The following is a 20,326-nucleotide window of genomic DNA, read 5'->3' on the forward strand; positions in this document are numbered from 1 at the left end:
CTATGTTACTCATATTTCTTCCAGTTATTTAAGATTTCTTAAAAATTACGACTTTTTGAGATTGTGATCAACTCGTAATATAAGTTTGGGAAATTAAGGTTGTCTTCACCAATCACAATAGTGTCAATATTCAGCTTGAATCAGCTGATTCAAATTCAGTTCAGTGAATCATTTGATTCACTACATATAGTGGTGTGCACAATGTTACAGTATGTATGTTATGTAGTAATATAGTCTGTTTTGATGCACTATGTTATGTAGTAATATAATCTGTTGCATCATTTTTTGTCTATGAAGTCAGTGAAAATGTGGGCCAGTCCATACTGACCTGCCAAAATTGCATCTCGATCTCAGTATATCTGTAACACATCAGCATTTTGCATCCTTGTTATCCTCTCACTCTCTTATTAATTGATTGCTCTACTTTTTTGTTTATGTTTTTTACATGTTGGCACAGTTTCCAATCATTTTTCTTTTTTCTCTGTTTCTCTTTCTCCCCTCCTTCCTGTCTCATCTTCCTCCCGCTAGTCCCTGTGCTGCCACTCAACTGGGAGGCGTGCTGCTCAGTGATAATGGCAGTGGGAAAGCCAGAAGCAGCTATCCGCCTTTGGTGATGCTGAAAAGGGATTTGGCCTGTGTTTGGGTGCAGGAGGTTATTAGGGATCAAGGGGGCCTGGTTTTGAAGCGGAGAGATGAACTGGGCCGCGGTATGACTAGAACCGCTGGGATGTCAGTCAGCTTTCTTCTCTAACAATGGCAGATAAGACAAAAGTGGTTGTTTGCCGTCTCTCTCTTACACACTGGCCCATTAAAGGTATTCTGTTATCTGATAAGCCGTGAGAGGTGTGATCACCTACACACACAAACACACAAATACACACCTCCAGTCCCTCATTCAGTGCTCACTTATGACCTCAAACCCGTCTCGCTCGGCCCTCGGTGTCCGTATGCTGAAAGAGATGGAGAAAGTGTTATGTGGCTCTGTGTTTTTTTCTGTTGGTTTGTTCCCGTTCAAGTGCTCTCCTAGCTTATTTTCCTTTATTCTTATCATTCCATCTGGCTGCTAGTCACACATTAATCTAAATTCCAAACAGGGTTTCTCCAGTGGCGTTATCAACTCGCCGGTGATGTGAGCATTGGCCCAGGAGAGAGGACGCTGGCAAAGGGGGAAAAAACAACACACAGCACAACAAATTGATGTGGATGGGGGAGTGAGTGAGTGAGAGACAGAGAGAGCGGGGGTGCTTGCTTGCTTGCATGCTTGACAATTGCGCCAAGCTGCATCATGACTTCAGTACAGGTGTGAGACTTAATCACAGCAGAGACCTGCCAACATGTACGCATTTTTCGTACTCTGCATGCATTTTGACCCATAAGTACGCTTGTACGATTCGCTGCTCTCTAGGTACACATTTTGTTGCGTCTCGCATTTCGCCAATTTCAGTTTCTATGCAATCTATGACACTGATTCTGCCGCTGAGCCACAGCGTGTAAGTGGAGTGAAAAGCTTTCGGCCAATCAGAGCAGTGCATGTTAACCCGCCGCCCACCTGCCCCTCCTACAGTGTTCCCAATTTAGCAATTTTGTTGCTAGATTTAGCAACTTTTCAGACTGCACTAGCAACTTTTTTTCCAAAAAGCACCTAGCAACAAATTTAGCAATTTTTAACATTTATTTGGCAACTTTTAGCAACTTTTGGAAAGTGATTCTAATCAAAACAGCACACGTACAAGCTAGCTAAATAGACTGAGCGGTTGATTCATAATTCCTTAAGATCACTGTGGAAATATCTGTAAAAACCGGAAGACAAAAGACAACGAGTGGGGGCGGGGTAAAGTAATCCATATGAAAACAACGCAATGTCCGTTTTTCACATCTCCCTTCATTATATCTAATGTGACCACGCCCCCGCACTGAACGCTCTATTCAGATTCTAATGTTAAATAAAGTGTTTATTTTTATTTTACTGTTTGCTTCGCGATGAGAGGAATAATATATAATTCACCCCAAAATGTGATTTGGTTAATTATTTGAGATTTGGATTTCCTCAGAAAAAAAGAATGAAGCACTTTATTCAGCAGAGATAATAAACATGAGTAAGTCTCTTATTATTTATTTATATAGTTGTACTAGTTTTCACATAACGTGTAAACATTTTACTAGTTAGACTTTTTTCAAACTATAATTCCTGACTAAATGTATAATCAAGTGAAACATTATGAAGTTTCAATAACAATATGCAATACTATACCATTCAAAAGCTTGATGTAAATAATATAAATGTGACAAATAAATGTAACAAACAATGCTGTTCTTTCAATTTATTCACCCGAAAAAACCTGAAAAAAAATATTCTCCGCTTTTTTCAACATTAATAATAAACTATTAATATGAGCACAGAGATGTTTAGTTCTCTGGTGACAAGAAAAGCCTCCAAGAATGATTGCCTCCAAAGGCAGCATTTGTTACAAAGAGACTTTCACTGATGCACTACTTAAAAAAGCCAAATCTGCAACCTTTAACAAATTAAACAATGCAAAAGTTTAAACACTATGCATGGAAAATTATAAAAAAAAGTGTTGTTTGTTTTTAGCAAACTGATTTTGATATTGATAACATCTCGGTTACATATGTAACCCTCGTTCCCTGATGGAGGGAACGGAGACGTTATGTCGAACGACATATGGGGTCTCACTTGGGAGGCCAATCATCTCTGAGTTTAAGAGAAAATGGCAATGAAAATTGGCTAGTGGATTTAACATACCTGAGCCACTCCCCGTGCCAACGGGTATAAATAGGGCGACAGGTGCATCCACTCATTAGGTTTTACGCTGAGGAGCCGAGAACGTGTCCCGGCAACAGCGACCGGTTCAAGGTTGTGGCATGGGGACATAACGTCTCCATTCCCTCCATCAGGGAACGAGGGTTACGTACGTAACCGAGACGTTCCCTATCTGTCGGTCACTACGAGTTATGTCGAACGACATATGGGGTCCTATGGAAAACGCCACAACCTGAACACCGTCACAACCCTGTGGCGCTGCAATTGTCGACAAACCCTGGCATGCCACAAAAGCTACGCTTAAGGTCGTAACCTTCCCAAAGCCCCAGCGCAAATTCACTGACCTTGGTACCAAAGGGGCCAAAGGGAGAGTACATCGCTGCTGGAGAAGGCCACGCTGCTGTTCCGCCCACACAAAGTTAGTTTGGAGCAGACCAGGAGTAGCTCAGAGCTTCTGAAGCTCTGGGTGTGGTCCACGTATATACGAAGCGCTCTTACGGGACACAGTAACAGCAAGGCTGGATCTGCCTCCTCCAGGGGCAGCGCTTGCAGGTTCACCACCTGGTCTCGGAAGGGAGTGGTGGGAACCTTGGGCACGTATCCCGGCCGGGGTCTCAGGACAACGTGAGAGTAGGCACGCCCGAACACAAGGCAATCTTAACTTACCGAAAATGCTTGGAGGTCCCCGACCCTCTTGATGGAAGTGAGCGCGATCAGGAGTGCTGTCTTGAGAGACAGGAACCTAAGCTCGACTGAATCCAGCGGCTCAAAGGGACCCCTCTGAAGTCCCGCCAGGGCAATAGAGAGGTCCCAGGAGGGAATCAGGGGTGTCCTAGGAGGATATAACCTTCTGGCACCCCTCAGGAACCTAACGATCAGGTCATGCCTCCCCAGGGACCGGCCGTCCACTGCATTGTGATGGGCTGCAATGGCAGCCACATACACTTTCAGGGTGGAGGGTGACAGCCCACGCTCCAACCCTTCTTGCAGGAAAGAAAGCACGACTCTGACCGGGCATCTCCGGTGGTCTTCTCGGTGAGAAGAACACCAATTCGTGAACAGACTCCACGCATCCCGTCCAGAAGCCACACGTGGAGGTTCCAAAGATCTGGACGCGGGTGCCAAATGGTGCCAAGCCCCTGAGAGAGAAGGTCCCTCCTCAGGGGGATGCGCCAGGGAGGGGCTGTGACGAGGAGCATGAGTTCCAAAAACCAGGTCCGGGTGGGCCAGTAAGGCGCAACCAACAGGACCTGTTCCTTGTCCTCCCTGACCTTGCACAGCATCTGTGCGAGCAGGCTCACTGGGGGAAACGCATACTTGTGTAGAGCCCAAGGCCAGCTGTGTGCCAGTGCATCCGTGCCAAGGGGGCCTGGGACAGGGAATAGTACAGCTGGCAGTGGGAGGACTCGTGGGAAGCAAACAGGTCTACCTGGGCTTCCCCAAATCAACTCCAGATCAGCTGCACCATCTGGGGATGGAGTCGCCATTCCCCGGGAAAGGTGAGCTGTCTTGAGAGCGCGTCGGCTGCACGATTGAGCTCCCCCGGGATGTGGATAGCGTGCAGCGACTTGAGCCGCGTCTGACTCCAGAGGAGGAGATGTATGCTCCGCCAATGTATGCTCCACCGTTGCACACACACCTGTGAGAAACCTATGAGATACCTAACACTATAATACATATTATACACATAATATCCTTTCACCAATTAAGATTTATTAGTTACTCCATAACATATACAAGTAGACCATAAATGTTATACAATTACTGCAATCACTCTGAACATTTTGTACAGGAGGCATAGCCCATGGAAACTTCTTCCAACTGAAAATCTTGTCAGAAATAAAAGTAAACTGAGGAGATTCTTTCTAAATAAATAAATCAAAAATTAAATAAATGTGCAAAACCAGCAGTTCCCCATCACTCGGTCACTACGAGTTATGTCGAACGACATATGGGGTCTCAATTGGGAGGCCAATCATCTCTGAGTTTAAGAGAAAAAGCCAATGAAAATTGGCTAGTGGATTTAACATACCTGAGCCACTCCCCGTGCCAACGGGTATAAATAGGGCGACAGGTGCATCCATTAGATTTTTGCTTCGGAGCCGAGTGGTTGTATGAAAGCTGTTATACTCCACAAAGCCATTCATCTGCTGTGTCGGGAAGCTGTTCTGGGGTCTGTTCTCCTGAAAGGAGCAGACCCCTCTGTCACTACCCGTTCCAGTTTCTCTGCCACGAGCAGAGAATCGCCGGCTAGTGCTCTGGGAGATTTGAAGGTGACAGTGAGAGCTTCTCCGCTGGGCCACGCCCCACGGACCTCTTACCCCTTCCGCAGTGTTTGTCCTGTGCGGCTGCTGGGTGATTTTGCTGGGCTGTCTTATGGCAGTCCCAATGGGTCATTCAGTTTGCCGCCGGGGATCAGATGTCGATTGCAGCATCGGGGATGGGCTGTTGACCTCTGTGGATGAAGATTTGGCGGGGCTGCCCCCCTCGGGTGTTGTCGCCACTGCCGAATTGGACCCAGAGTTGACAGCCGTGCTTGCCCGGGCAGCTGTGAGCATCAGGATGGAGGTGGCCGCCCAGCCCTGAGTGCTCATGGCTGTTTGATTGGTTCTCGGTGTAGAGCGCGGCTCACAACCGCGTTTTGCTCTGGTTCCTTTCTTCCCGGATGTGCATGGGGAAGTGATGTAGTCGTGGATGGCCCCTTTTTACGGCCGGAAGCAGCTCATTTCGTTCCTCCATCCTCACTACCCTCGATGGCGGGGCAGCTAGGGGTGCGTCGACATCTGTGTGGCGATGCTGTCAGGGGCTGTACCCAGCAGTTCCTGACAGAACAACAGCAGACTGAGGCCATACAGCACATCTCGCCACGACGTGATCCTCCAGTTGCCACCATTCCGTCGCGGGCAGTGCCTCAGCCTGCTTGTCGCCGTGGGCGCCCCCCTGCGTCCTCCACACCAGCTCCGCCCCGTGCAGGAGAGCGGCGCCCCCCATGTCACTTCCGGCTGCGAAGTCCTCTAGGAAGACGACTAAGCTGCCCTGACATGGGCAACTTGGAGATGTGGGAGACTGCTCTTCAGGAGCTGGCGGAGACAGAGCCACTCCTTCCCCCGGGGGGAGGGCCGGGTGGAGAATCCTCAGTTTTTGTTTCTTTCTGTTCCACCGCTGGTCCAATGGGTGGCGGCACCCACTTTTTCATAAAAGAGCATACGGTGCAACGGTGGAGCATACATTGGCGGTGGGCTGTCAGGTTCTCGCGTGCGCGTGTGTGTGTGTTTGTGGGGGGGGGGGGGGGGGGTGTTGTAGTACTCATAACATTTCTTCAAGGTTGGCAGGTATGTCACAGGTATAAAAATTCACTCAGAAGACTGTCTCTGTATATTTGTTTTAAATGTAATTTGCAGTGCTGTGTAGCCCACTGCAGGTTTTTCTATTAATACATTTCACTGCTGTCCACTTTATTGTGATGGGGGAATATCAGGGTTATTGTTTGCACTTACCTGAAAAAATGTCCCTCAGATCAAATGATTTTTACCTACGTTCAAATTGTCTTTTGTGACTTATAAAAAAATAAATAAAAAAATAAAAGAAATTGACTACAAAACATATAATAATAATAATAATATTGTAATTTCTATTTTTCTATCTGTACGTCTTTCTGTCTATCTATCTCTCTATTCTACATGATGTTTCAAACCTGTAGGATTTTCTTTATTGTGGGTTTTCTTTATTCATTTATTTATTTAATTTTTTTGTTTGTTTGTTTTTGTCCATACAATGAAAGTAAGCAGGGATACTCCAGTGTTGTCTTGTACCCCACTGTACTTAATGGTATGGATTAAAACAGTATCAATATCCTATGTTTACAGAATCCTGTCTTCTTTTAAAAGTCATACAGGTTTGCACCAAAACAAAGGTGAGCTAATAATAAAAATATATATATTTTTATAATCTACATGTGTTAAAGGAGCAATGAGTCCACAATGTCTGTTCACCATTTCTTTGGGCTTGACACAGGAGCCTTAGAGAGGTATTAGTACATGGTCACCGTGATTTTGCCAAGTAAGACATGATCCTGGATCAACATCTTTTGATGATCCTGGATCAACATTGATGTACAAAAATATAGACTTAACCCAATCCCTACCCCTAAACCTAACCCTACCCATAATTTATTCATAAAATCAGTGGGAAATGATAGCTGATTAACAAGGGAGTAGAAGCACAAGTACAACTCTGATTGTAAGCCTAAAACAGGTATTTTCTGAAAAGTTATATCTCAATTCTGATTGGTTGATTGGTATGTTGTTCCAGGATCAACAAGGTTGTTGATCCAGGAAAATGTTGTACTTGGTGAAATCACGCTCACCATTACTACACTGAGCAAGGGTACTCAGGCTGAGCCGGGGCAAAGCCACCTGTCTTGTCCTGACAAACTGGGCTGATAAAGTCTTCCTGGAGCTGCGTCACATCCTTAAATTAGTCCAGACAAATGCTTTTCTCTCCCCTCAGGTTCTGGCTCAGGTAGACTCCCAGTGCACTGCCAGAGGGAAGTTCACGGTAATCTACAGATTTAGCAGCAGGGTTCCACACATTCCTCTGCCAGTGCCGTCCTAAGTTGAATAGGATCTCCTCCTTTACCCTGCATACTGCAGCCCTGTGTGTCTGATGTTTCATTTCACACTTGTTTTGCGAAGACAAAACCAATGATTTGACAATTATGTCTATAGAATTAACCCCATTGTTACCACGTCATGTTTGGCTATAAATGTTTGTTTGTTTGAATTATTTTCATTCATTCTGTAACCATTTAGGTCAGAGCTGAAATAATTAGGGCTGTACTGAAAACTAATAATGTTATGGATTAATGTGGGAGAACTTGACAGAAGCACATCATTTAGTGGGAGAAATCCATGATATAAATTGGCAGACAAAGCACAAGGCAGTCAATACGGATTACAGCTAAGCCTCTCTTCTTTACCGGCGTTTGGACTGGCATTGATAGGCTCTCACAGGTCTGCAAGCCCACACTCCGCTGGACGGGGAACGCGGAGGATCGGGCATGCTGCCATGTCACTCTGAACACCCCCTGCCTCCACCCTCCGGTTCCGCCTCATCCCCTCGCCCCCCACCACAAACCCTAAAGCCTGTACCCCAGGCACTGTGCTGGCACAACCTTGGCACGCCAACGCCAGCTGGGCAAACACTCAAGTCATTGACAAAATAAACACCTTTCAAATAGAGGCAAAACAAGAAGACAGTCTGATACAAACAACAGACTAAATAAATTATAAATGTGATGCTGGGTAGGGAGGAGAAAAACAGGAGGAGAAGAACTCTTCAGAGATGGATATGTATCATGCAACGTGCACTGACAATATGAAACTAAACTTAATAAAAACTGTAGGATTTCATTTTATTTTTGGACCAGCAGTGTTTAGTATTATTAGTTTTAATCAAGAGTTTTTAAACTTTTTGATGCCCAAGACCCCCAAATATTATCCTGTGAGTTATATTTTTCCCAAAATAATTGTCTTCTGTTGCTGTTTATACTAAATTCAATATTATGTGGAAATTTTTTATTATTTAAAAAATATTTAAATATATATTATTTTAGTTTTTTTTCTCAACATACTAATTAATGTTAAATCTTAAAATGTTAAAATATTTAACATTTGTAATAAATTTTTAAATGCCCTATATATATATATATATATATATATATATATATATATATATATATATATATATATATATATATATTGTCAAATTTGAAAACCCCTGTTTTAATATCCATAATCATTGCTAAGGGGAGAGGTTTGGGATGACCCGATTAAAATTATGCTGCATGCAGGACAGACGAATCAATTTTCAATCAATTTCTCTTTAAGGGTGAAGTTATTTCTTTCAATGTCATTTTTTTTTCTTGTTCCTGTCCCATCTTAATATGCACAGACAGCTGTAAGTAAATATTTTGGAGACTGATGTCCTTAAAAGGTGTAATACTGTAATACTTTTGTGCTATTAGAACATTTCTTTTTGTTCCCAACCAGCAAAATTGGCTCAACCAATAGCATGATTAATTTAAGACTATCCGTTTAGCCTTCCAATGGAAGACTGATTTCATTAATCAATTATTTAATTCATTTAATGTTATTTACATTTTATTTATGTGATAATTTTTTCAATTCCATTTAGAAATCTTAAAGGGTTAAACATCGAAAAATGAAAATTATGTCATTAATAACTCACCCTCATGTCGTTCCAAACCCGTAAGACCTCCATTCATCTTCGGAACACAGTTTAAGATATTTTAGATTTAGTCCGAGAGCTCTCAGTCCCTCCATTGAAAATGTGTGAACGGTATACTGTCGATGTCCAGAATAAAAACATCTTCAAGGTAGTCCATATGACAACAGAGGGTCAGTTAGAATTTTTTGAAGCATCGAAAATACATTTTGGTCCAAAAATAGCAAAAACTATGACTTTATTCAGCATTGTCTTCTCTTCCGTGTCTGTTGTGAGCGAGTTCAACACACTGCAGTTTAGTGATATCCGGTTCGCGAACGAATCACTCGATGTAACCAGATCTTCTTGAACCAGTTCACCAAATCGAACTGAATCGTTTGAAACCGTTCGCATCTCCAGTAAGCATGAATCTACAAATGACTTAAGCTGTTAACTTTTTTAATGTGGCTGACACTCCCTCTTGAGTTAAAACAAACCAATATCCTGGAGTAATTCATTTACTCAAACAGTACACTGACTGAACTGCTGTGAAGAGAGAACTGAAGATGAACACCGAGCCGAGCCAGATAACGAACAAACGATTGACTCGTTCTCTAGTCAAGAACCGTTTTGATACAGCTGATGATACTGCACATGTGTGATTCAGTGTGAAGCAGACTGACACACAGCGCGTCTGAACCGAACTGATTCTTTTGATGATTGATTCTGAACTGATTCTGTGCTAGTTTTATGAGCACGGGTAAACCGAAGGCTTGAATCAAGGGCAATCATTGGCAATGACGTCATTACTTCGAGCGCAAAAGAACCGGTGAACCGTTTTCTTCACAGCAGTTCAGTCAGTGTACTGTTTGAGTTACACTGAGCATGAATTACTCCAGGATATTGGTTTGTTTTAACTCCGAGGGAGTCTCAGCCACATTAAAAAAGTTAACAGCTTAAGTCATTTGTGGATTAATGCTTATTGGAGACGCGAACCGTTTCAAACGATTCAGTTCGATTTGGTGAACTGGTTCAAGAAGATCTGGTTACATCGAGTGATTCGTTCGCGAACCGGATATCACTAAACTGCAGTGAACTCTCTCACAACAGACACGGAAGAGAAGACAATGATGAATAAAGTCGTAGTTTTTGCTATTTTTGGACCAAAATGTATTTTCGATGCTTCAAAAAATTCTAACTGACCCTCTGATGTCACATGGACTACTTCGAAAATGTTTTTATTACCTTTCTGGACATGGACAGTAGACCGTACACACAGTTTCAATGGAGAGACTGAGAGCTCTCGGACTAAATCTAAAATATCTTAAACTGTGTTCCGAAGATGAACTGAGGTCTTACGGATTTGGAACGACATGAGGGTGAGTCATTAATGAAATAATTTTCATTTTTGGGTGAACTATCCCTTTAACCTCGAAATCTAAAAAATATTAGTGTAAAGTGCCACACAATCCATTGCCTCTCCTACTGTCTGCCCATGTTAGCAGTAAACACGTTTACAGCAAATAAAGGCAATTAATCCAATAATGAAAGAATGCAGCAATCCTTTTGTGGGATGAGAAAGGAGGGGGAAACGATTTGAGTCAAGGCGGGTGGAGATTTTTATTCATTTTATTCATCCCTCATTCATTCAAGTTTGTTTTATAATTCTTTAATTTTTATGTTAATGGCCATCAGTAGCTGAATGAGACCATTTTGATGACATATCTCCAGTCTCGATCCATGGCCAGCTTAGCAGCTGACGAAAATAGCGGCGAAATCCAGAGAATAATGGGGCTCGGGAGGATTTTGTGCAGCTGAGGCTTTGCATTCAAATGGGTGGCCATCTCAGCAGAGGCCCCGCACCGCTTTATCATGTCTTTACAGCCAGCAGCTTGTTTATGAATAAAAAATGTGGCATGAAACCAGAGGAGTGAGTTGTCTTTGTTTTGTCAAGTGTGCTGAGACAAAATGCTTCCCGCTCTCCTTGCTCTCTCCGTTTCTCTCTCTCTCCATCTCGAGGGACCTGCAGGGGCAGCTGAACCCCTAGCCCCCTACCTGATGAACTGTTGCCATGGGAATTGCTGTCCCTTGGTGATCCTTTGATGCTGCCCACCCTACCCCAATCTCGCAAACAAAACCCACAGCACACTCCGAACAAGGGTGCGCTGATCGCAGCCCAGACGCCAAACGCAAGCAGACACAATCCCTAAGCTCACCCACCCTAGCATTTTCTGCTCACTCCAACAAGTTCTGTTAAATATTAATGATGTGTGACTACAGGAGGGTTTGCCCTTTTAAAGTAAAAGCAGGGCTGAGATGACAGGCGGATGGTTTTGATGGATTTATTAGACCTCAGCAGTTGTCTTTAAAGTCAGCAGTGAACGGAGCACAGAACACTGGTTCAACTCAACTCTATAACATTGTGTTTGAGTATACATTATATATATATATATATATATATATATATATATCATTTATGTAACAGTTCTGACTGGCTGAGAGCCTTTTCAGGTTCGTTTTACCTTTTGTATTACTCCATATCCATAAAAATTTATTAAAATATATGTCTGTGTGTATGTATGCATGTTACCAGATATTTAAAAATTTGTATTTAAATTTTTTTATAAAGTTGTTTTTTCTTAATGTTAGATGTTTAAACTTAAAATATACTTTTCAAAAATAATGAAAACAAGTTTATAAAAAACTGTCACTTTGACAGAAAAATATATAATTTTTCAAAATAAATGAATAAAATCTCAAAAAAAAATTGAAATTTATTTGTATGTGCTTAATATTTACAGATATAAAATTAGTTAAAATCATACATATGTATATATTATATAAATATTATAAATATGTTATATTTAGTAAACATGGGTGTGTGTGTCTGTCTGTATATATATATATGTATATATATATATATATATATATATATATATATATATATATATATATATATGGGTCACGGGTGTATTAGCGTATTATTTCCCATTACAGGCATGGTTAGTTCCACACAGAAGGCTATATGTGTGTCTGGGGCTAAGATGATTAGCAGGCTCAGTGATTCAGGCAGGCTGGTATGTAAGATGGTGCCCCAGGGCATGCAGGGAAGCTGAGGGGCAGGTGGGTGGCTGGCTGTCTGTCTTGGTGTTACCTGGGTGGCGCACCATGTGGGCTGGGCTAAGCCCCAGCTCTCCTTGCTTGAGTGGACCGCTATAGCTGTGCCAGCCTTACTACCCTATTCGATGCCAACCTGCCCACTGTACCATCTGACACACATTCACACCTTTCCCTACTGGGCACCGTCGGCCTCTGCCACCATGCCTCAGCACTCGAGGCTGCAAGTGCACGCGCCGCTGTGTGAGCACGTACACCACATAGCTGTCTATCTGAGCATCTCTCTGTCTTCTTGAGGCAAGTGTGCTTGTCAAAAGTAAAGTTATTCAGAAGATGACACTGTGCATCGCGTGTTGTTGCTTGTCTTGTGCCCTACACTTTAGACACTGAAGGAGAAAGGAATGGAGAGTGTTGCTGATGCCAGTGTGTGCCCAGGCACCTGCCAGGCACCTGTTTTCATGTGTTTGTGTCAATGTCAGCTCAGGACTCCAGGTCTCTGACACAGGTTACGGGCCCAGCAGGACAAGCGCCTCTTCTTGCTCGATCTCTCGCCCGACTGGGAATCACCTGCCCTTGCCAGCCAAATCACTGACGTATAAAAACCCTCCAACAGTCTGCCTATCCATATGTCCATATTAACTCAAACATTCAGTCTGAAAGCACCAGAATAAGCTACTTCAGGCATCGTTTGGATATTTGAACTGAATTGACTCAACACTAAACTGACTTGAGCTGAATAGTGACCAGATTGTTCAATTAGTCTTATATTTTAGGTTGATTCTGTTGTCTGTTGTTGATTCTGATACTTTCTTGTTTATAATTCTGAAGCTGCTCTGTAACAACCTGTAGGTCACAGATATTTTGTGTTCTGAATTCCACTGAATTTAGGAGTATTGTTTTGGATTTTTTTTTTATATCTTCCTGGGTATTCTTCCTGTTAATTTATTCCCTTGGGTATTCATGATGTTCACCTGTTCCTTGTTTAGATGGTCATTTAGTCTGTATAGTCCTCTGTTTCAGTGTTATTTGTCCATTCCCGTCCATATAAAGTTTGTAAAGATGTTCTCCTGTGCACCTAAGTTATTGGTTTTTTCACTAAAAAAATGTTCACCCACAAATAAATATTATGTTAACATTTAGAATTTATGATTATCATTCAAAACATTTATTTTGAAGAATGTTGGTAACCAAACAGTTGATTTTTGACATTTAGTAGTTTTCTCCATACTATAGAAGTCAATGGCTACCAGCTTCTTTAGCTACCAGCATTCTTTAAAATATATATTTTTTGTGTTCAACAGCTGAAAGCAACTCATACTGGTTTGGAATAAGTGGAGGGTGAATAAACTGAAGAAGATAAACACAAAAGAAGACATTTTGAAGAATGTTGGTGACAGTTAAAAGTAGCCATTGACTTCCATAGTATTTTTCTTCGTACTATAGAAGTCAATGGATACCATCAAATGTTTGGCTACCAAAATCCTTCACAAAATCTTATTTTTTGTTCAACAGCTAAAGGAAAGTCATACTGGTTTGGTACATCAGGATGAGTAAATGATGACAGAATTTTCATTTTGGGTGAACTGTCCCTTTAATAAATATAATACTTGCGAATAGATCCTTGCATCATCTCTCCTTGGCTGTACCAAATCGTGACACTGTATTGAATAAATCACTATATAAATAAAGGTTACTGGACCTGACTATTTGCAGGGTTGCAAATGTCTTAAATGTCTGATCCTTGCATGAGTATCAACACACATTACTCTCTCATAGCTCAGCCTTTGTTCTAGGCCTTCCAAAAAATACATTTGCTATCACTCAGGATACACTTTCTCCCTATTTCTTCTCTCTCAACATCTTATAGTCATTCCAACTCTCACTGTCCATACATATAGTGGCTCGCAGCTCCACCCCTCTCTCTCTCTCTCTCTCTCTCTCTCTCTCTCACTCTCTCTCTCTCTCTCTCTCTCTCTCTCTCTCTCTCTCTCTCTCTCTCTGTCTCTGTCCCCTCCCTATTTGCCGGACTCAGCAGCAGCTCCTATAATCTCTTGTGCTCCGGCGGTGCAGCACACGCTGGCCCCTCATGGGCCTACAGATGCCCTCTGTCCATGGGAGCACTTCCTGCGCAGGTGTACCATGGGGCAGGGGCGGCACTAGACAACACGCATCCGTGCCAGTCTGAGCACCCCCATTCGTCACCCAGAGCCACCCAAACAGCACTGGTCCAGATGCTGTTTCGTCTGCGCGGTATCTAGTCCTGAACCAAGGATCTGACTCGAATGTATTTTGATAGTTGTACTTTTTCTCGTGGCTGGCATCTCTTAATCAATGTTAATTGGCTCCAATTAACATATGTTAATTAATGATATTTACCTCAAATTAAAGGTATGAAAGGTCCCAGAGGGTTTCCTGTTCATCCAATTAGAACCAATTAGCTGCAATTAACACGTGTAAATGAGATGCTATTGAGTCCAAAACAAACAGTGTGTAGTCTGCGCGATTCTCATGCAGTTTAACCTGAGCAGTGTGTGTGTGTGTTTGTGTGTGTGTGTGTGTGTGTGTGTGTATGTATCTCATCACAGACACACACATACAAACTCTGTTGAACACACACATATACAAGCTCTGTGGGGCAATTTGGCAGGTCCATGGCCAGGATTTCAAGCTTAGCCATCTGACACTTCTAAGCAGATTGCATTTATAAGCATGTCATGCAAGGTGGTGTTATTTAAAATACTGTAATAAAAAAAAATAGTTCAACCAAAAGTATAAAAAATTCTGAAAATTAACCATCAGGCCACCCAGGATGTAAGTGAGTTGGAATAGATTTATAGAAATTCAGCTTTACATCACTTTCTCACCAATGGATCCTCTGCAGTGAATGGAAGTCGTCAGAATGAGAGTGCAAACAGCTGAAAAAAACAGCACAATAATTCATCAGTTAATGTCTTGTGAAATGAAAAGCTGTGTGTTTGTAAGAAACAAATCCATTATTAAGGGATTAAAACCTTCAAAAAACGTAAAACCTTTGCTTCTGGCATAGAATCCGTCCCCTGTTGTCCTTTCACCTCAAAATCAAATGACATATTTGTTTAGAACTCTTTTGTTTTAGAAACGGTGCTTGATCTGTGCACATTTCTCACTGTAGAAAGCAATATTTCAGATAGAGGACTCTAAGCACCATATTTTGGTCTTAAATTAAAAATACTTCACTATACATTAATTGATGGACTGGAGTCACGTCGATTACTTGTGTATTATTGTGATGTTTCACCCATTCACTGCAGAGGATCCACTGGTATATATAAGAATCAGGAATCTTTTGTTAATATAATTTTTTTTTCAAGAATCAAGAATCTTTTGTTAATATAATTTTTTTTTTTGTGTGTGTAAAAAGAGGTTGTTTTTAGATAGCTATTGATTCAACAAGAGAAAATAGTGTGTAAAATACATTAGGATTTTAATATGGTGTAAACAGGCAGCAATAGCCAAATGAACATAATACAGAGCAGCAGTAATGTAGCTGTGTATTATGAAAATATCCCACCTCTTCTACAACAAAAAACTTCTTTTATGGCAAAATAAATGTGCTGTGGGTATTCCAGACTGGGCTCTTTTAGCCAGCTATACCATTTAGTTTAGAAAATTACATATTTTCCAATACCAAACACTGAATTCTTTACCTGGGTATTAAGACTCGAGGGAAGCCATTTTTCATGCCTCTTTTCAGTTCAATTATACCAGCAGCAGAACCAAGGTAGCAATAAGCATGCAAAGTTGACATCAATAACTTCCATACACCCGCTCTATATCTGAATAGATGCAGATTATTTCACGTTGGGCTTGAATAAGCGCGCAAGCCTTTTGAAATCAACGTCAAGAGCAGACTGTAATCTGAGTTTGCAGTTTTTGGAGAGTGTTGACAGCAATCTCCCCCAGTGTGGTGTGGTTGCGTTGCATTAGTCTCCAGGTTTTACAGTGGAAATGGAGAACGGTTCCGATACTTACCATTGTAACAATCGGGGGTTTCTGAGCTTTGCGATGGGGGGAAGAAGCCGCTTTGTTCGGTGATAAGAGCGATGGGGAAATATGAGCAGAAAAGGCAATCCAAAGGGCTGAACAAATCTGGGAGCAGTATTATGGGATGGTAAACACGTCTGCTACTAAGAGGGAGCGGATTTGCTGTTTCTTATTTTGGGGACGTGCTGTATTTGGAAAGAAGCACAAAGGGTGGAAGGGCATCAAGGGTGGGGGGGGGGGGGGGTCAGGGGGTGTGTCTTGTTGGAAAACATGCAAAAAAACCAAAGTGGTATAGCAAGAATCAAAGGACAAGAGAGCAAAATGTTCCACTGTAAGTACATGCAAACAAAACAGCTTATCTGTGTTCACTGTCTTTACACTGTCCACATGACCTTTCCCATTGAATTCTCTGTTCTACTGGCAGAGTTCATGCACAGGACCAGTGTCTGGTGTGGATTGATATACAAAACTAATTTTGCATTGGAAATGATAATTTTTTACGATTCTTATTATATAAAGCCTCAAAGGGTTAGTTCACCCAAAATGTAATTTTTTTTTTAATTTTTTAAATTTTTACTTACCCTCGAAGCATCCTATGTATATATGACTCTCTTCTTTCAGACGAATCCAGTCGGAGTTATATAAAAAATTGACCTGGCTATTCCAAGCTCTATCATTGCAGTCAGCAGGTGTTGCAGTAGAACAGTTCACAAGTCGTCAAATAAAGCGCTGCATTCATAATAAAACGTTCACATGGCTCCGGTGGTGAATAAAGGCCTCCTGTAATGAATGTATGCGTTTTTGTAAGAAAAATATCCAGATTTCAAACATAATAAACACTTTTCTCTCACTTCCAGTATCTGTCATATGCGGAAGCTGTTTTTGGGAGAACTAACCCTTTGAAGCATGTTCACACCAAGAACAATAACTATAAAGATAACTATAACAACGAATAGTTTGACCATGCTATATTTATTATAAGGATGGAGTTGTCAAGTGCCACTTTAAATGTTCAAGAGAGCAAGTTGAATTCTGACTGTCAAAATTTTTAGCATTATCAGCTGGGGGAAAAATCGGACAGAGTTTCTAGTGATATTGTTCCTCTGTGCTGTTTTAGTTGTGGTGCTATTTTTTGCACATTAAGATACATTTTTAAAAATATATTTTGAACATTATCATTATCGTTCTTAGAGTGAATGAGCGTTTAATTTTAATGTACTAAAAATAAAATAGTTTTCAAAACAAATTGTACTAAAAATAAATACTTTTTGAATGTTCTTTGTGTGTAAACAAAAAATTATATTTTAATTTAGTACAATTTATTTGCGAAATAAAAAACCTAGGAGTAAACACACAGAGGAAAAAAAACACACTAAAATCAATTATTTGTGACAAATATTTATTGAAATTTGCATAGTCAAATAATTGTACAATTGAAACTTAAATGCATGTGGATGCGCCATTTTGTCCGTTTTTGCTCTGTAACAACATCTGTGCACAGCACCATAAATCCACATTTACTTTTCTCTCTTTACATTGTTCAATTCTGCCGTAGTATTTTGCCAGCTCTCTGGTAATCATTAAAACCATGCAAGTCAATCCGCTCACACTGTTTATTTACAGTCAAATCCATTTCTGTCTCTGATCCATGGAAGATCCAAGGAGAAGTATATAAGCTGTTTAAATGGGGAAGATCTTGGAAACATTGTACAATATCAGATTGGTGCTCTCATGTTTTTTGTGCAGCGTTAATTCTGCTCTCCATCTCTAACTCTGAGCAGTGAAGGTCTACGGAGGCTTTTCTGTGTGTGCAAAGCTGTGCCGGCGTTAATATTTTCAGTGTCTCAAGCTTACAGAGAGTGAACTCTCACCCCTCCCCACTGCTGCTGCACAGAGATAAAACTTTCCGCTTCCCTTTTTTTCAGCAGAGAATTACAAGAAGAAGTCGATAACACCGCCACAATCAGCTTTTACACAGAGGATTGGGCTCAGGTGAATAGCATGGGACTTCTCTCTAGGCTGACAAACAGACAGGACCATACAGCACACCTGTGGGACTCGGGAAGACCACTTCATCCCATTGTGAACATGACCAATGAAAAGAAATATCCTATCAAGCAGGCTTTTGTCTGTGCGATGCTATAGGAGAGTGGTATTTGTCTGGCTCTCTCATCGCAGTGAAGCTAGCTCAATTACATTATCTTGTGCTAAAGGTATAGTTCCAGGGCATTCTGTGGGCAATCAATCAATTAATCAATCTTTCAGTGTTCATCTTGATGTTCTTTCCCAGGTCTGGAATCTCTGAAAGCACAGAATGCCATACCCACTCCTAAATCTGTTCCTGTGCATGGACAAGAGTAGGACATTGAAGTACTTGCTAACATAGGAAAGTTACAAGTTCTTGAAATCAGATTAAACATCAAATTAAAAAGTTGATTTACGAATGTAAAAGTTTATTTCATTTTATAAATAATAATGAAATAAAATAATACAAACAATAAAATTATTTTAATTAAATTAATAAAAAAACAACATTAAGTTATAATTACATAATAAGCATAATTAGTCATTATTTAATTGAGCATTTAATTCCATTGTTTTTCTTTTATTATTATTATTTAAAAATCTAGCCAGTAAATCTGAAGCACTACTATACTACAAAATTAATTTTAAAACAACATGTTATGAATATAGGAATTCTTTCTTCTTTTATTTAGTTATTTTTCCCCTAAAAATCTGACCAACTGCAACAGGGTCCCAGCTGGTCTACTGTAATACAAAATAAACAGTGTGTTGGACAGAGCTTGATTCATTGATTCATTCACCCTTAAAACTCTGCAACCGTCTGTCAATCTATCTTTAACAGATTGTGTATAGGTGAGATTTATGTTCAGTCTAATGCATACATTTGCTGGTCAGCCTAATCGGCATTTCGTGAGGCCGGTCGGGAAATGGGAGAAACGGTAAACCTGTGATGCTCTGATAGGGGATTCCTGCAGGCCTGATTAGATCTAGGGCATGTTTGTCTTCCTGTAACAGGAATTACATGATTTGTAAGGGGGCCTGGCTTCCAGTAGCTTTTGAGTATTAATTCCCACCCACAGCCTGAGGAGAAAGCATTAAAGAGCCGGGAATTTATAAAGAGCAGTCAGTAAGACACCATATACTTTGAGGGTCTGATGCCTGATGCATAGATCTCTAGAAGGTGAATGGGGAAATGCTGAGCATGGCTAACACAGTTTCTCATATTCAAATGTGTAGTAAATTATTCCAGATTTTTCCTGTCAGATTTAAATTTAGCATTTATTTTTTATTTAATTTTCATGTACACAGGGCATTGTGTACATATATTCAATAAATAGAATGTATATACACAATGTGCGTGCGTGAGTGTGTACATATATATGTGGATCTCAGAAAAGATGGATTTCAAAATCATATTCACTGCTGGAAAGGTAAAAATAAATATTGTTTCATTTAATACTGTTCTGAAAAATATAACACATTTTGAATGTTTTTGTATGATTTATCTTATTTTGGTAAAATAATTGACATTTTGCATAAATAATTAACGTTACGTGTGTGTCTTTGTTTTGTATATATATATATATATATATATATATATATACCCCTACCTACATACATTCATACATTACATATATTCTCAATTTTATAATTATATTCTAATTTACAATAATTATTGATTAAAAACTGAAAGTGTGATTTTCAGCCTAGTCTATCTATACATATATCTGCCATTTTTAATATATTTTGATATCATCCTATTTGATATTATATAATGCTTTGTATATATCTATTTGCTTTTATATATAAAACAAAATCTCCAGAGGACTGTAATTAGTAATTTATGTGAAGCCTATTTATCAAGTTATGTATAGATCAAATTTAGATACAGCTTCATCAGTGGGGAGAGTTACAGTGCAGTCTGTTCAGGCACAGTGTGATTAGGATGCCTTAAGGGTGTGGGCTCTTTAAGATGGTATTTTCAAACTAAGGTCTGCTCCAGCAGTCCCTGCCATCTGGACCCGGCAGACCCACAAACAGGTCAAGGTGGGTGCCATTCCCATGGCCCTGACTGCCTGTCACTATGCCAGTGTGCTAATTTACAGCCAGCAACCCCCCTATCCCGTCCTGCCATGCCAGCCAGCAACTCAAGGG

General features: G+C 40.7%; 2 long non-coding RNA genes across 3 annotated transcripts in view; one reads left to right on the forward strand and one right to left on the reverse strand.

Moving 5' to 3' along the window:
• LOC132107929 (uncharacterized) overlaps positions 1-18,666 on the forward strand; it is a 218,865-nt gene extending 200,199 nt beyond the window's left edge. Inside the window, exons 5-6 of one of the 2 annotated variants that reach the window (XR_009424385.1) lie at positions 18,073-18,360; positions 18,438-18,666. This is a non-coding gene — a long non-coding RNA (uncharacterized LOC132107929). Of the gene's footprint in view, positions 1-18,072 lie in introns of both variants that reach the window. The other variant, XR_009424384.1, reaches the window with a different exon arrangement.
• LOC132107930 (uncharacterized) overlaps positions 1-20,326 on the reverse strand; it is a 31,084-nt gene that overhangs the window by 3,116 nt on the left and 7,642 nt on the right. The window contains exon 2 of the long non-coding RNA XR_009424387.1: positions 882-950. This is a non-coding gene — a long non-coding RNA (uncharacterized LOC132107930). The remainder of the gene's footprint in view (positions 1-881; positions 951-20,326) is intronic.

This window comes from Carassius carassius, chromosome 28 (genome assembly GCF_963082965.1).
Source record: "Carassius carassius chromosome 28, fCarCar2.1, whole genome shotgun sequence".
Classification (NCBI taxonomy): Eukaryota; Metazoa; Chordata; class Actinopteri; order Cypriniformes; family Cyprinidae; genus Carassius; species Carassius carassius.